The sequence below is a fragment of the Lissotriton helveticus genome, chromosome 12 (genome assembly GCF_964261635.1).
Source record: "Lissotriton helveticus chromosome 12, aLisHel1.1, whole genome shotgun sequence".
NCBI lineage: Eukaryota > Metazoa > Chordata > Amphibia > Caudata > Salamandridae > Lissotriton > Lissotriton helveticus.
This window is the reverse complement of record NC_136073.1, coordinates 500,953,377-500,971,022: the sequence shown is the minus strand read 5'-3', so window position 1 is coordinate 500,971,022 and position 17,646 is coordinate 500,953,377.

The following is a 17,646-nucleotide window of genomic DNA, read 5'->3' as shown; positions in this document are numbered from 1 at the left end:
AAAACAAATGCGGGTAGGCTGGCAAACCAGCTCAACCAATGGGGATATCATAAGCGAATGGGACTCCCTCGCCTACGAACTAGCCTTATTGCTTCGGGGGAGCACTACACACAGAACTCCCACAGACCCAGCACACTCCCTAGGACATGTCCCAGCAATCAAGGAAAGTGCTAAACAATTAAACACCAAACGCAGAGCTTACCAGAAAACCGGATCAGAGTCTGCCAAAATGCAATTTAAATCAGCTGCAAAAATCCACTCAAAACTGGCAATACTTAAGCAACCTTACCCACGGGGACACTAATAGAGAGAATCTAATTGACGTGGGCATTTGGGTAGCCCATGTGAAAAGCGTGTATTTGGATGGTTCCAACCCAATTCCTTCAACTAACCCATTAACATCAGGGGAGAGAACAGGCAACTTTACCCCTGAATCCACTCTTTCGCCAGATGACCCAATCCTCCCAAGTAAAGGATTAGTCTGCACTACTCTAAAGAAGATTAGACAGGACGGAGCACCTGGTCCGAATGGGCTGCCTGGCTCCCTCTTCAGAGAAGAAATATTCTTCTGGACAGAAAACTTCGCACAGCTATATGCCGAATGCAGGCTCTTTAGGGATGTTCCAGATTCCTGGAGGGGATCACTGCCTCACCCAATATTTAAAAAAGGGCTCAACACTGACCCAAAGAACTACTGCATGATCGCCCTGCTGGACATCAAGGACAAAGCTTACGCAAGCACTCTCCTAGCGGAATTAGCAGACTGGGCTGGCAACGAAGGCCTTCTGCCCTTTTTTCAGACCGGGTTCAGACCAGGGTGCTCTACTGTGGATAACATCATTGCCCTGTCAAAACCAGCCCAACAAGCGGTGACCCATCCAAACCTGCCACTCTTTGCCTGCTTCATTGACTATTCAGCAGCCTTCGACGGGGTAGATAGTACCATCCTCCGGCGGAAATTGGCACGTTGGAACATCAGCCCACATTTACTACAAGCAATTAGATCACTGTATTCACAAACTTGGGTTAGAGTCAAGCTCTCAAGTGAGTTCGCCACAGTGAAAATCTCCACAGATCGGGGACTAAAACAGGGCTGTGTCCTGGTCCCGATGCTATTCAATTTATATACAGCCGACATGGGTCAAGCCCTGCATGGAGCCACTTTAGCCACCCCCAGGATCGGGCACACAAAGATCCAACTGATGCAATATGCAGACGACCTGGTTCTTTTGGATCACACCAAAATTGCATTACAAAAAGCGCTTACAGCCCTCGCAGTCTATAATGGCAAAAACAAGTTGGTTGCTAACCCAACCAAATCTAATATAGTGATCTTTGGCCACTATCCGAAAAAAAGGGGCCATGTGGACGCTGGGTCTGTTGACCTTGGACCGCAAACATCATTATAACTAACTATCTAGGGGCATGGCTTAGCGAAACAGGCCGCCCAAGGATTCATCTTAACAAACTACAGGAGAAAGGGAAAAGTGTCACCTACGCTCTCTGCAAACTACACGTCACCCTAGATAGCCCAACAACAACTGCCATTCAAAGAGTACTGAGGGCGAAACTACTACCATCATTTAATTGTGCTCAGCAGGCCTTTCCAGGGAAATTTGGGAATGACCTAGAAAAAATACACTGTACTGCCTACAAAAAGCTATTTTGCCTACCAGATTGCACCAGGAACAACTTAATCCCTCTAGAGTTTAACCTCAACCAACAAAAACTGGAAGAGATGGCGGCTCTGAGTAAATACTTCTACCTAACAATGGCAGCCCCGGAGAACTCAATGAAAGCCGTCATAAAGTACATCTTTCAACAACCTGGCAATCCTTGGTCCTCTTGTCTCGCCTCTGCTAAAGATCGGCTGCAACTTGCAACAGTGAATTGGGACCCAAGCATAATCAAATACTCCAGTACCAAAAAAACAATAAAAATGCAAGTACGTCTATGGTCTCGGACCTTTGATATGGAATCCTTAGTATCAAGAGGTTTCCACGAGACCCAAAGTCTCCCCCACACATCGCCCAGCCTCAAACTCCATCTTACACAGGCTGTAGGGAGAGAAGCCCTAAATAGAATTCTAGCTGCAAGATTACATCCCCTCCCTCTCAAAGATCTATATCCAACTGGGAAAGTAAGGCCAGCCATTACGGAGTGCCACCTTTGTAACTACAAATGCGAGTCTTTGGGCCATATTCTACTCTGCTGCCCGGCCCTGCATCTAGCACGCAGACTCTACCTTAGACCAATTCTGCTCCAACTGGGCACTCACACTGCACAGGAGGCAGTCCTTCGCCTTTACACTTTGGACACAGGGAAGCACATGGCTAACTTTGGCAAATTTGTCCACCTCATTCGCCTAAAACTGATGGGCACTTCGCCCTAGGCTGCTAGGCAGGCACTGCTGGGACTGCCGTGTGGCCCCCTTCTTAAAACAGACTGATTTAATACTAAAGACCGATTTAATATAAAAGACTGATCAGCACTTGGCTGTTTTTACCCAATTAAGTAAAGAGGATCTTAACACTGTATCGTACATACACTTGCTTTTTAAAGATTTTTTAGACTTTATACTGTTTTTACATAAATTGTATTCTGGTAATGGTTTTAAGTAACCAAACAAATAAAGAATTCATTCATTCATTCATACCTCTGTATTGCTATGACACAGGTCTGGTAGGTCCTAGTGTTCACTCAGTTTGGGGGGACAGATTTGAACTACAGGAGCTGGTTTGCTGCGGTGGTTGAAAATGATATGCTATTATTTTATATAGTGTTAGAAATCACACACATCTACATCCAAACACGCCTAACTATAACATCCCTGTAACTTTTTTGTTTGTTTCAGTGAATTTCTAGGGTATTTTAAATTCTATTTTCTAACTATAATGTCCCTGTAACCTCTGGGTTTTTCAGTGAATTTAAAATATCCATCAAATAAGGGTACCCCCTCTTCACTATGTGAAGTAAGTGCTTCTTTGTTAGTTGTGAGATGTCCTCATTTACCTTGGCATCAAGAACACGTAACCAAAATTGTCGGGAAACTCTAAAGGGCGTTTTGCCAGCTGCCTATCATCCTGGCAAAAGTCAGGAAGACCTTTGCATACTACTAAGGTGGACGGGCAGGGTCAAATGGATAGAGCTTCCAGATGATTGTGCACATTTGCATACTTGTATATGCCTGCCAAGATACCACACATTTGGTGTTAGACTAATGTATTTTAGTGTTGTGGTCCGCATCACTGCACTAAAATGCAGAGAAACACTTTTATAGTGCCTCCTGACACCACCCCATGCTGAGGCAGACTAGTAAAATGGGATTAACGCTCTTTAAGAAACACTCTAAATCAACCAGCGTGGACCTGCACACCACGAGTCTGGCAGAGAGAGTGCAGGACTGTACTGACTGCACTGATTGTGCAGCGCTGTCTGGCTGCTACAGTTGAATAGTTTTACAAACTCAAACAGAATAGATCAATGGCTGCGGGTCACACCTGCCTGGGGCTCAGCTGTGCTGGATGCAGAGCATATTGATCACAGCTGCTGGTGAGACAGAAGTGCTGCCAGAGATACATGCATGGCATTGGTGGAGCTCAGGATGTCAGCTTTCTTTGCACCATACTCACCAGTTCTCGAGTCCTGGTCCAGGACCGACTAAGTCCCCCTTTTAAAGTACCCCCTACTGATGAAAACAGCCAATGGATATGCAAGGGGAAAAGAAACTTCCTTGAGCCTCATTTATCCCAGTTCACTCAGCTGCAGGAGGAGGTAGGAGTGGGGGTATAGTTAGATTTGGTCAGATCACAAGACTCAACCACACTGTCTTCCCCCTCTGGTTATAAGCTTCAAACATACTTAAGACTGGCAGCCGAGTGAAGAGGCACTTAGGTTTGTGCTGAAAGCTATATCACTCTCTCAAATCGTACTAAAGTATACTTTGTGAAAGTGGTCACTTTTCCAATCTGTCTGTGTTTAGATAAGGCAAGCTGGTTGGACCGGGGTAGAGCCAGTAATATTTCAGTGTTGTCCATAACCTCATCTCTCTTCTAAAAATATATTGCTTTGAGTGACTTATCTATATATGCTACTGTATCTCTGCTCTAGATATGCGTACTCTCAGCATGATGTCGTTGACTGACCATTCACACTGTCCCACTGCCTATCAGAGGCATAAAGACAAGTTGGGAAATCAGATGTATTTCTTGAAAGGCCTAGCTGGCTTTGCATGTTTTGTGCTTAACCTGGTATGGACTGACACTGCCCCCTTACACACTTTACTGGATTTAAGCTGTGCATATATGTTGGGATTTTGCCCACAGGCTGTTCCACCTCTGATTTACACCTAGAAATCTACTCTCAGGGATCGAGCTGAGCAGCAAGCCCTGCCTGCCACCATAAACATCAAATATTTCAATATCGATTGGCAGAAAAAAATATGCAGAGTGGGTGAGACTAATATGTGAGTGAACCCAAGCTGACTTTATGATGTAATTTGTACTACTTTCTGTGAACCCTGACTTTTTAACACTAAGCACTGCGCACGCTGGGACTCATAGTTTTATCTGTTCCTATCACACAAAATATCACAATTACTGATATCTATTTTTTTCCATTAATCTCATTGATTGGTTTTACTTGTGAAAAAGTATCATTCTAAATATCACACATTTGGCATTGAACACCACTCATAAGTACAGTGAAACGATAGAAATGTCACACATAAGCAATCAGAAACTTGGTTGCAATGCTCATAATAATTAAAAGGGAGAAACCATGGACCATCAGGAGAGGCCAAGAAACAACCCACTTGTCACAGTCAATAAATATTGCACTCCAATAGATCAACAATGCATTCACCTCAATAAACAATTTCAGATCTTTTTTAATGTGGAATTGCAGAGACAACACACTTGCTATCCCTTTGCCAAGCCCAGGAAGCTAGGATCCTTTGTCCTTTAAAGAAGCGGAGGCCCCCTCCCTCGGCTGATTTTGGTACTGGGGTCCACATCCCGGGGGCCTGGCCTTTACTCCCTGGGTGCTTCCAGTGAGAGCCTGCATTGCTCCCACATGCAGGGAGCAACCAGAAATGCTGCTCCCTGCATGTGGGAACAATTCATTCATCTGGTTTTCTGCCCACTTGACAGTGGGCAGAAATACAGATTAAAAGTATGCTCCCAATGAGTGGGAGCAGCTTTTCTGCTCCTGCCTACTGGGAGAGCACTTACTGTTTGCTTTTGCTTGGCACAAGCTACCAAAGCTCCCACCAAGCAAAAGCAAACAGCTGTATCCCGGGGGTGGGCAACCCAGTACATCGGGAGCTGACCCTGAGTGGTGGCGGTCTCCAGGGCCATTAGTGCCCTCCCTCCTTTGTTCTTGTATGCCCTGCCCTGGGGAGGTGGAGGTCCCCGTGGCCAAGAATGGCCCTCTCATCATCTTCCTTGGTGAAATGGTGGTCCCCCTTGCCCATCCCTCCCCATAATATATATTAAAATAAGCCCCTGGGACTGGCCTACACAGGGGCTCTAATACAAACAAGCGCAGGAGATTTTGCAAAACCTCATGAATTAGTTGCAAAAATGATTTGTTGCCCTTGCAAGGTCCTTAGGAGCCCCACCACCAGGCTTGGTATTCCTACCCTGCCACGTTCTGTTTCTTTTTATTACTTTTTTACTATCCCCAAAACTACTGAACATATTTATAACAAAAAACAACAAGCATTTGCAATGCAATAGGTCTCGCATTAGGAAAGTTTGAGCTATTGGTATTGTAAATGACAAATTTTTTATTTATGTTTTGTTTTTGAAAATATCGAAATTAATAGCTTTGTCATTTACAATGCCAATAGTCATAACTTTCGCAAATGGGACACCTATAGCATTTGTAATGCAATATGTGTTGTATTTACGTGACTTACATGTATTGATATTACAAATAACAATGGCTTTTAATTTTTTTTAATAATGAATACTTAAATAAAAGTTATTGTAATTTATAATGGCAATAGCTTAAACTTTTGTAAATAACTTTTGTGAAGATTATGTTCAGTGTATTTTATTGTGACGAAAATCCAAGAATAGAAAGTGAAATATTAACATCTTTTTGTTATATTTGTTATAAAGTTTGAAACATTGAGAGAACATATTTGAACCAGTTGTTGTTGAATGATTGCACAGATTGATGCTGTGGTGGCGCTGAGTGATGTTGTGATGGCAAACGAGTGATGCTGTGGCATTCAGTGATGCTGTGGCATTCAGTGATGCTGTGGTAGCGCATAGTGATGTTGTGGTGCCCTTGAGTGATGCTGTGGTGGTGTTGAGTGATGCTGTATGCTATGCTATGTTTTGTTTTGCTATCCTATGCTTTGATTTGTTATGCTATACTATGCTGTGTTTTGTTATGCTATGCTATGTTTTGTTATGCTATGCTATGTGTTGGTATGCTAAGCTTTGGTATGCTATGTGATGGTTTGTTATGATATGCTATGTTTTGTTGTGTTTTATTATGCTATGCTTTGTTTTGCTATGCTAAGTTTTGTTATGCTATGCTATGTTATGTTTTGTTGTGTTTGGTATGCTATGCTATGTTTTTCTATGCTATTATATGTTTTGTTTTGCTATGTGTTGTATTTTGTTATGCTATGTTTTGTTATGTTGTGCTATGCTTTGTTATGCTATGCTATGTTTTGTGTTTGCTATCCTATGCTTTGTTTTGTTATGCTATGCTATGTTTAGTTTTGCTATCCTATGCTTTGTTTTGTTGTGTTTTGTTATGCTATGCTATGTTTTATTGTGTTTTATTATGTTATGCTTTGTTTTGCTATGCTATGTTTTGTTATGCTATGCTATGCTTTGTTTTGTTATGCTATGCTATCCTAAGCTTTGTTTTGTTATGCTATACTATGTTGTGTTTTGTTATGCTATGTTTTGTTGGGTTTTGAAATGTTATGCTATGTTTTGCTATGCTATGTTTTGTTATGTATGCTATGTTTTGTTGTGTTTTGTTATGCTATGCCATGTTTTGTTGTGTTTTGCTATGTTTTGTTATGCTATGCTTTGTTTTGTTATGTTATGCTATGTTTTGTTACCTTATGCTATGTTTTGTTCTGCTATTTTTTGTTGTGTTTTGTTATGCTATGCTATGTTTTGTTATACTATGCTATTTTTTGTTTTGCTTTGCTTTGTTATGTTATGCTATGCTTTGCTTTTTTCTGTTATGCTATGCTATGCTGTGTTTTGTTATGCTATGCTATGTTTTGTTATGCTATGCTGGTGAGGATGTGTGTGAGGGTGATAGGGTTGTGAGGGTGAGGGGGTGTGAGGGGGTGGGTGTGAGGGTGAGTGAGGGTGTGCAAGGGTGTGAGGGAGAGGGGGTGTGAGGGTGAGGGTGTGTGAATGTGAGGGGGTGTGAGGGTGAGGGTGAGGGTGTGTGAGGGTGAGGGTGTAAGGGTGAGTGAGGGTGTTTTTTATGCTATGCTATGTTTTGTTGTGTTTCGTTGTGCTATGCTATGCTTTGTTGTGTTTTGCTATGCTATTTTTTGTTTTGTTATGCTATGTTTTGTTTAGCTATCCTATGCTTTGTTTTGTTATGCTATGTTATGTTTTGCTATCCTTTGCTTTTTTCTATTATGCTATGCTATGCTGTGTTTTGTTATGCTCTGCTATGTTTTGTTATGCTATGCTGGTGAGGATGTGTGAGGGTGAGTGAGGGTGAGGGTGTGTGAGGGTGATAGGGTTGTGAGGGTGAGGGGGTGTGAGGGTGAGGGTGTGAGGGTGAGGGTGTGAGGGTGAGTGAGGGTGTGCGAGGGTGTGAGGGAGAGGGGGTGTGAGGGTGAGGGTGTGTGAATGTGAGGGGGTGTGAGGGTGAGGGTGAGGGTGAGGGTGAGGGTGTGTTAGGGTGAGGGTGTAAGGGTGAGTGAGGGTGTGTGAGGGTGAGAGGGTGTGAGGGTGTTTGAGGGTGAGGGGGTGTGATGGTGAGGAGGGTGAGGGTGTGTGAGGGTGAGGGGTGTGAGGGTGAGGGAGTGTGAGGATGTGTGAGGGTGAGAGGGATGTGAGGGTGAGGGTGTAGGGGAGGGGGTGTGAGAGAGTGTGTCAGGGTGTGTGAGGGTGAGGGTGTGTGAGGGGGTGAGGGTGTAAGGGTGAGGGGGTGTGAGGGTGAGGGGGTGTGAGGATGAGGGGGTTTGAGGGTGAGTGGGTGTGAGGGTGGGGTGTGTGAGGGTGTGAGGGTGAGGGGTGTGAGGGTGAGGGGGTGTAAGGGTGAGAGGGAGTGAGGGTGAGGGGTCTGAGGGGGTGTTTGAGGGTGAGAGGGGGTGTGAGGATGAGGGGGTGTGAGGGTGAGTGGGTGTGAGGGTGAGGGTGAGAGTGTGTGAGGGTGAGGGTGTGTGAGTGTGAGGGGGTGTGTGAGGGTGAGGGGGTGTGAAGGTGAGGGGGTGTGAGGGTAAGGGGGTGTGAAGGTTAGGGGGTATGAGGGTGAGGGGTGTGGGGTTGAGAGGGTGAGGGGGTGTGAAGGTGAGCGTATGAGGGTGAGGGGGTGAGGGTGAGGGGGTGTGAGGGTGAGGGTAATGGGGTGAAGGTGAGGGTGAGGGCGTGTGAGGGTAAGGGTGTGAGGGTGAGGGGGTGTGAGGGTGAGGGTGTGAGGGTGTGTGAGGGTGAGTGGGTGTGAGGGGGTGTGAGGGGGTGTGTGTGAGGGTGAGAGGGTGAGTGGGTGTGAGGGTGAGGGGGTGTGAGGGTGTGGGTGTGAGGGAGGGTGAGGGACAGGCATTGGACATTGAGGGACACAAGCACGGAGCACTGAGAGGAGCAGGCACAGGGCAGTGAAGGACACTGGTTTGAGGCAGTGTGGGTCATGCTCTTTTAGTACTGAGACCCACTCATGCTGCATTTGGAAACATACTCAGGCTCACTACAAGAACTTTTCTTCTGGCTCACACAGTCACAAAATAGGTCCCTTAATTCTTAAGCACCTAAGAGCTCAAGGCAAATCACTGAACACGTGTTGGTGGAAAATTAGAAATACTAAATATTAGGTGTAGAAGTTCAATCTTGCAGTTTTTACTGCTGACTCATAATTTCTTTTGAACTTCAGACAACCCCAATTTGATTGGACAGCAAGGCCCTAGTTACTTTTCAAGCAGAGGACAGGCTAATGTACCACACTTTTGGGTCTTTCTTAAACTCTTTGCGCCATTTAAGCAGCAGAGCTCCACATTACTCCAGATGAGAATGGCACAGGGGTTTGGGAGCTAAGTAAGCTGGAAGCAATCTCGGTATCGGCCTTCCTGACCGGATGACCCATGTATCACCAGATGGATCGATGAGGGGAGAACAGTTTCTAAGATTGCAAATCCGTACAAAGAACATTGGCGCCTCTTTTCCTTTATTTTAACAAGAAACAATAAGAACAGGAAATAACACGCATTGGCAAAGCTAGCAGGGTTCACCTTTAGCTTTGCAAACGTATTAGCTTTTCCAATGTCTTTTTTTGACAATGCCATTCAGCAACAGCAATACCAAAAAATGGTTATTGCCGATGCTGAACAGTGTTTGCAAATTTGAAAAAGTGCAATGGTGCATATGCGCACGTTTCACCACGCATGCTTGCCTCATGTTGGTCGGGCAAGCCCAGCATTATCAACCATGTGTCTTGATAAAGTAGCCACTTTGTTTTTTGTTTACCATTCCAAAATGGCACACTTATTTTGAAACCGTGAACAAGAAAAAACATGAAAAAAACATTTTTGCTAGAACGGTGCAGCCCACCAAAAAACTGTTGGGTCCCAAAAAAAGTTTTTAAAAAATGAGACAGCAAAAGATGAGCAACAGTGTAATGGATGTAATGAGCAACGGGATCAGTAGGGGGCAGTAACAGAGGAGCTTCGATGGTGAAATGAAAAATATTTAAAAGAAATTGAAACAAGTTTGAATGCAGTTAATAGGGTGCAATTTCGAAAAATGCTTGCATTTTTGTTGGGGAAAGACAGGTTTATGTTTTATTTTTAGGACCTGCAGTACACAATTTGAACTGGGGTGCGATATCGGGCACCGGTTGAAGCTGAGCAGAGGAAAGGCAGCGCTGGGAGGGGGGCTGGACAACCATGTCAGCATTCCGATTCACGAGCAGATGGTCCTGTTTATGCTCTGCGGAGCGCGTGAAGTGGCTGGTGGCAAATGGAATCAAAGCGGCCGCGGTCGCTTTGATGTGGGAGGGGTAGGGGGTGAAGTCCTGTGCACGCGCCTAGCTCACATGAACTGTATGCGATCCGCAGTGGGTAGACTTTTTAGGTCTCCTTACTATAAATCTCGCCTACCATCCCTTCGGCATGGAATAGACGAGACCTAAAAAGGGCTCTTTCTGGACCAAGAGGTACCTTTCTGCGACACAATTGGTGTAATCCATCCAGCGGTTCAGGCTGTAGTCATGTTCAAAATTCCTATGGGAAATTGCATTGGAAAAACTTGTTTTGGGATCCTCCTTAATTCTTGGCCCCCACTTGACAGATCACACCAAAATGTTCAAGACAACAGCTGAAATGAGTAGCAAACTATACATTTTACTCCCAATAACAAAGTCTGTTGAAAGACTGAATTCCCAACAGGGTTTTGTGTGCTGATCAGGAACAAACCTGATTAAACTTAAAGTACCAGCATGTCAAACACTTGGGAGTGTTTACAATGTTCATGACATGAAACGAGTGCATACTCTTGTCTCAGTCCCTACTAAGTCAATTGCAATGTTAATATCACACATATAGAGAACCTAAGTAGAAACATCTTGAAACAGTCAGGTCATCATTGTGTAATAAGAAACACTCAATTATAATTATGTAAAAAGCCACACAAGTGACCTTAATGTAAGAACACTTTAGAATGCAGATAATGTTACAAATTACATATCACAATTATAAAGGTTACAATAATATGTTTTCATTTCACGTCATGAGCAATGTAAAGTCTAAATGTTTAAACATGTTGCCAAATGGCTGCCAGATTTTCTAGCCAGTGTGAATATCATTTTCTTTTTTCCATTTCTATGATTGTGTGTACTTATACTGTGGTGCTGTTTACTAACATTATGCTTGGTCAAGGCCACGAGGCCTGAAACGTGTTGCATTTTACTGGTGTCCATAACTTAATTAACTAAATCCCTTGGAATTGAGTCTAGAGTGCAAGTATTTATTCACTGGAAAAACTAAAGGTTACAGGGATGTTATAGTTAGGAAATTAAATTAATGTACATTTTTTTTATTCACTGAAAAACCAAAGGATACAGGGGCATTATAGTTAGGCTCAGGTTTCACTCGTACAGAACCAGTGACATTCAGCAGTTATAGTTAGCTGAGCTTACTGGCGCCCCCGCAATGCATTACTTATGACCCCACCTAGCACATCACTCATGACATGGTTAGTGATATCACTGATGACATCACTGATAACATCGCAAATGACATCACTGATGATATTATCCAGTGACTTGGGTATTTTTTTAAAGGTTTATGAGTATTAAATATAAATACCAAGGTGTATTTATGAATCCACGGGTGTATGAGTGCCAGTATGAATGAATCAGTGGTTGCGCTTCTGACTGTATAAGTGAGTGATTAGGTGTTTCAGTGAATGTATGGCTAAGTGACTGGTTGTGTTATTGCTTGTATCAGTGTGTCAGGTGGTGTCTAAGTGGCTGTATGGATGTATGAGTTGGTACGTATGTGGCTGTATGGGTGATTGCTTGCTTGTCTGAGTACCTGTACGAGTGTCTCAGTCTATGTGGGTGGGTGAGGGTGTATGTGACTGCCTGCATGGATGAGTAAAAGGGTAAGTCAGTGACTGTATGGGTTAGTGAGTACATGTGTGCGGAGCTGTATAGGTGATTAAGTGTGTGTATGGCTGTGTGGGTGAGTGAGTGGATGTGTCAGTGGTATATGGTGGAGTTACTGGGTATGTGAAAGGCAGAATAGGTGAATGATAGGGTATGTGAGTAACTGTATGGGTGAGTGAGAGAATGTGAGAGTGGCTGCATGGGTGAGTGTGTGCTGTGTCAGTGACTGTATTGGTGAGTGAGTATGAGTTAGTGTCTATGTGAGTAAATATGTGTGTGTGTATCTGTATGGGTAAGTAAGTGGCTGTGTGATTAACTCTATGGTTGAGCAACTAGGTGTGTAAGTAGCTCTATGGTTGACTGACTCAGAGTGTGAGTAGGTGTATCGGTGTCTGAGTGGACATGTCAGTGGCTGTATTAGTGAGTGAGTGGGTGTATAAGTGGCTGGGTGGGTGAATGAGTGGATGTGTGTGTAGATCTATGAATCAATGAGTGGGTGTGTAAGTATTGGTATGTGTCTGTGAATGGGTTTGTGATTGGTTGAGTGAGAGTGGTATATGAAAGGTTCTGTTGGGATGTGAGTGGGTGCATCAGCGAAACTGTGGATGATGTCATCAGTGATCTCATTTGAGATGTCATCAGTGATGTCATCAGTCATGTCACTAACCATGTCATGAGTGATGTAATCTGTAAGGTCATAAGCAGTGTATTGTGGGACACAAGTTATAGTTAGCTCAACTGCTGAATTTGACTGGTTTTGTACAAGGGGAACCTGAGCCTAACTATAACATCCCCGTAACCTTTGTTTTTTCAGTGAATTTTAAAGGTATTTTGAATTCTATTTCCTAACTATAACATCCCTGTAACCTTTGTTTTTTCAGTGAATTTATAAGGTTTTCTGAATACTAATTTCTAACTATAACATCCCTGTAACCTTTGATTTTTTTCAGAGAATTTCTATGGTTCTTTAGATAATAGTCACATTTCCAGAGTGGTGGAAAAAGGGTCAGGACCTCCGACCAGCTCTCAGCAATCCCACTGTCTGGGACTTACTGGAGGTCACAGAAGGAGTTTCTAGCCTCCAAGGACCCTTAGCATGCAAGGGGACTTCATCACAAAAATAGCAGTGCACAAAGAGTAGTGTTTGATGCGTGGTGGAGAAAGGGGGCCTGGCCACTGAAGACTGCTCAGCAATCCTGCAGTGTAGGACTTACTGGAGGTAAAAGGAAAGGTTGTTGGACCCCAAGGACCCTCTGGAGCCAAGGGCACTTCATTACTAAGTATGGGCGAAATCTGCGAATTCGCGGTCTGCGAAATCGTGCGAAAGCAAATTCGCGATCTGCAGAATTCGCGCGAAATTGCGGATTTTTGTTTTTTTGCGTGTTCGCGGGGCTTTTTGCGTGTTCGCGGGCCGCTTGCACGGCGAAGTTACCCATGCGGTCGTGTATGGGCACAGCACCCTCTGGTTCACCACTGCCACCCTCTGGTTCAGCACTGTAGCTGGTTCACCACTGCCACCCTCTGGTTCAGCAATGTCACCCTCTGGTTCACCACTGCCACTCTCTGGTTCACCACTGCCACCCTCTGGTTCACCACTGCCACCCTCTGGTTCATCACTGCCACCCTTTGGTTCATCACTGCCACCCTCTGGTTCATTACTGGCACCCTCTGGTTCGCCACTGCCACCCTCTGGTTCACCACTGTGTCAAGGTGTCCTACCTTGAGAAGGAGCAGAAGAAACTGAGAATCCTGCTCAAGAACCTCCGCAAGGAGCACGACCACCTGGCCCAAAAAGTACGCCGGCGGCGTCATTAGAGAAGGAGAGACTGTCCCTTGCCCCTTTTTTAAAGACTTTTGGGGGGTGGGAATTGGGAGTTGGGTTTTTTGGACTTTGGGGACTTTTTATTTCACGGACATTCTTTGGGGTGAGGTAGGGGGGTGGGTCGGGTCTTGCGGGATAGTTTATTTTTGTTAGGGATATAAATAATTATTACTTTCAACTTAAACATAGCATACGTGTTTTTACTGCAGTTGGGGCTGGAGAGGAGGGGGTTAACTGTAAGTTTGTTTTCCTGAAACTTAAGTGGCTTCTTGATTCAAATTGTGTAAGTAATTGCCCAAATGTTTACAAAAGTAAGTGCCTCTCACAGAGTTAGTGAATTCAATCGTCCTAGGACTTTACTAGTACTACCGCCAGTCTCTCGTCTCTCATACTACTCCATTATTCTTCCTCCCCCAAACGCTTATCTTACCTGTAATTCGTGTTTGAAATTAGGGCTAGGCACAGGGCTGGCTGCATGGCAAATGGCGATTAAGGTTGGCAATCCTTGGCGGTTGAAATGGCATCATTGCGGTGGTACTAGTGGTGGTACACAGTGGCAGCATATGAAAAAAAAGAAATTGAAACCTTGATTGGCCTGAGCGGAGCATTAGAACGGTACGATAGATACTATAGCACGTGACAGTACACTAGAACAGTGCCAAAATGTAGCCTTACATATGCTAAAGTATTGAAAGTATAACTACTACTTGCGTGAAATTTGACATTGGCTACTACTACAAGAAATAGTACTGAAGGTGAAGGACACAGCAGCGTAATCATTTGCCACGTGCAGGAGGAGCATGTTCTTCATGATCAATCCATTTCATGGCGCCCATGAAAATCTGCTTTGATTTGCCAATAGTCATGGGCCTGTGTCAAGCTGAGTAAGAATATATCCTTAGATTCCTTCATCAGCCTTTAAATATAATTCATTTTCAGTTGCTCTGTCCTTATCCTCCCCAGCAAGTGTTTGGAATTATTGCTGTCATTTACTCATACATCAATGAAAACCACACAGCCCGATGGGCAGAGGGTTAGGGTTTGGAAATTGGATGGGAATGTGGTTTTTTGGGAAAGTTTTGTTGAGAGAGGAAAAAAAAACATAGCATTGACAAACAACAAATGAAGATAAACAAATCTTTGGATACGAAGATATCCATAAATATTTTAAGGGACATAAAGGAAGAGCATGCACTTCTGCAGGCATGAAATTGATTGCTAAATGGATGGTTAGGTTACTTTAACTAATTAGTACTTTCTAATGAATGAAAGAATGCGACAGTACAGGGCTGCAGTAATTATGCGTTTTCACTTGCCTATCTCTACACTCAGAGAAACACTTTGTTCATTAAATTAGTTTGACAAATAGCAAAGTAAAACTATACAATGGCTGGAGGGATGAATTTAGAAGCTGAGAGCAAAGAAATGCAGAGTCACACTCATAGAAGTTCACAGCAATAACATTACTTAAAAGATAAGTAGAAATGAATGGATACTGTTACTGTATGTTGTTGTACTTGTCCTGTTGAATTTGGGAAATTGTATGCATCAAGCCATTCCTCTTATTTGCGGTACTCCTCCATTCCATCTGACGCTTCGTCGATCAATGTTGGTGACCAGAAGACACCCTGTCCACTGCTGAATTGCGGGTCGCTAATGTGAAGACTGACTTCATCCTTTTTTCCATTGCACAGGGTGAAAGCCGCCCTGTAAATGCTGATGGAAAAACAGGAAGTGATATTAAAACACCACTGAGTAAAAAATATAAGGTACGTACGCTGTGTAGTGCAAAAAGTCACATTTTCAGTTTCAGAATCGACAGCACAATAGTTTCGAAAGGGTGTACTCTGAGTCTCCTTTTGAAGGATAAATAAGTATGGGCGAATTTTCCGGATCTTTCCCCTCAAGCTAGGTGTAGTGTAAATTACGATTTTAGAACAAAATTAGACATTCCCAGCAGTGCTCCCAGACCCTTAAACACAGACGCTAAAATGTAGAATACCCCCAATCAGACCCCAAAAATGTGCGATACTGCTACCTGTCTGGGGCCTAGTGGAAAATGGTGACAAAACGTACTTTGAAAGTAAAGTAGGCCCAAATCCCCCCTTTCCCACCATGGATGTTCTTCAAACCACTTGCAACCAAAATTAGACATTTCTCGACAAGTGCTCCAAGAGTAGACCGCAGAACCCAGTTGCCAAAATCTCGAACACCCCCAAACACATGCAATACTGCTAACCCTAACGAGCACTAAATTAAAAATAGTGTCAAACGCTTTCTTCAACTAGGCCCTAACTCCCCTTTGCCACCATGGATTTTCTCCAAACCACTTGCAATCAAAACTACCCATACCCAGCGTTGCTCCAACCCCCCCCCAAACACCAGGAACTCCCCCAAGCAGGCCCCCGAAAACACGAATGTGAGCGAAAACTCTAAAAAGTGAAAAACTTTTTCACCATGTATTTTATCCAAAACACTTTTATCCGGTATTAGACCTTCCTAGCAATGCCCCAGACCCGTCAACACAGGCGGAAACAAGTTTAACACCCCCAAACAGGCAAAAAACAAAACCTTAAAAAGTGAGACTTAGCAAATTTCGGGCCTACCTGGAATTCAGTCCAAATGCGCTTTGCAGCTAGGCCCTAACTCCCCTTTTCCACCATGAATTTCCTGAAAAACAAATGCAATCAACATCAGACTGTGCCAGCAGTGCTCCCAGACCGCAAAACCCACCCACAAAAACCTAGAAGCCCCCCAAATAGCACCCCAAAGACAAGCAAGTGAGCAAAAACGCAAAAACTTTTTCACCCCCGATTTTCTCCAAACCACTTTTATCCGGTATTAGACCTTCCCAGCAATGCCCCCAGACGACAAAAAGTAGAAGACCCCCAAACAGGCAAAAAGCAGAAATACAAAAACGGGCACTTAGAACTATTTTGGCCTCATTCCAAAATCACTCCATGCGAGCTCTGCAGCTAGGCCCTAACTCCCCTTTGGATTTTCTTCAAACCACTTGCAATCAAAACTACCCATACCCAGCATTGCTACAAGACCCCCCAACCCACCCCTAAACACCAGGAACCCCCTCAAACAGCACCCCAAAAACAGGCAAGTGAGCAAAAACGGAAAAACTGTTTCACCATGGATTTAGTCCAAACCACTTTTATCCGGTATTAGACCTTCCCAGCAATGCCCCCAGACCCGTCAACCAAGGCCGAAACAAGTTTACCACCCCCAAACAGCCAAAAATCAAAACCTTAAAAAGTGAGACAGCAAATTTCGGGCCTACCTGGAATTCAGTCCAAATGCGCTATGCAGCTAGTCCCTAACTCCCCTTTTCCACCATGGATTTCCTGAAAAACAAATGCAATCAACATTAGACTGTGCCAGCAGTGCTCCCAGACCCCAAAACCCACCCACAAAAACCTAGAAAACCCCCCAAACAGCACCCCAAAGACAAGCAAGTGAGCAAAAACGCAAAAACTTTTTCACCTTCGATTTTCTCCAAAACACTTTTATCCGGTATTAGACCTTCTTAGCAATGCCCCCAGACCCGTCAACCCAGATGGAAACAAGTTTAACACCCCCAAACAGGTAAAAAGTAAAACCGCAAAAAGTGAGACTTAGAATTATTTAGCCCTCAATCCCAAATCCCTATGTGCGCGCTCTGCAGCTAGGCCCTAACTCCCCTTTGCCACCATGGATTTTCTTCAAACCACTTGCAATCAAAACTACCCATACCCAGCGTTGCTTCTAGACCCCCAAACCCCCCAAACACCAGGAACACCCCCAAGCAGGCCCCCAAAAACACGAAAGTGAGCGAAAACTCTGAAAAGTGAAAAACTTTTTCACCATGTATTTTATCCAAAACACTTTTTATCTGGTATTAGACCTTCCTAACAATGCCCCCAAACCCGTCAACCCAGGTGGAAAGAAGTTTAACACCCCCAAACAGCCAAAAAGCAAAACCACAAAAAGTGAGTCAGAATTATTTAGCCCTCAATCCC